This window comes from Schistocerca piceifrons, chromosome 11 (genome assembly GCF_021461385.2).
Source record: "Schistocerca piceifrons isolate TAMUIC-IGC-003096 chromosome 11, iqSchPice1.1, whole genome shotgun sequence".
NCBI classification, from domain to species: Eukaryota; Metazoa; Arthropoda; class Insecta; order Orthoptera; family Acrididae; genus Schistocerca; species Schistocerca piceifrons.
This window is the reverse complement of record NC_060148.1, coordinates 151,071,661-151,072,308: the sequence shown is the minus strand read 5'-3', so window position 1 is coordinate 151,072,308 and position 648 is coordinate 151,071,661. Positions and strand designations below refer to the sequence as shown.

General features: G+C 46.8%; 1 pseudogene; it reads right to left on the bottom strand.

The window, feature by feature from the left end:
- Positions 1-530: 530 nt before the first annotated feature.
- LOC124720580 lies at positions 531-648 on the bottom strand (annotated as a pseudogene).

Sequence of the window (648 nt, the reverse complement as noted above, 5' to 3'; positions counted from 1 at the left end):
CTGACGACATTGTCAAAATTGGATGGGAAGTTTTGCCTCATCCCCCATACAGCCCTGACCTGGCACCATCAGACTTCCATCTGTTCGGGCCACTAAAAGAAGCTCATCGTGGGATTCATTTTGAAGATGAGGAGGCCGTCAAAACATCCGTGCGTCAATGGCTTAGGAAGCAGAGCTGTGATTTTTACCGTGCTGGGATACATGCCCTTGTTCAAAGATGGACCAAAACTGTAGAGATGGGCGGAGATTACATTGAAAAATGACAAAATGATCCTCAATGTTGTGGTTTTCAACCTATGTAATTGCATTTAAATTTCCTGACAATTAAACGTAGAAAAAAAAATAGGAGGCATTACTTTTTGACTGACCCTCGTATATGCTGGTTCCAACTGGCAACAAGTTCTTTTCTTTTAATCTAGAGCCAAGCAATTCAGCTTTTCTGGCTGTATGTCAGTTTACAAGACCCGAGCCGCTACTTCTCAATCGAGTAGCTCCTCAGTTTGCCTCACAAGGGCTGAGTGCACCCCACTTGCCAACAGCGCTCGGTAGACCGGATGGTCACCCATCCAAATGCTAACCCAGCCCGACAGCGCTTAACTTCGGTGATCTGACGGGAACCGGTGATAGCACTGCAGCAAGGCCGTTGGC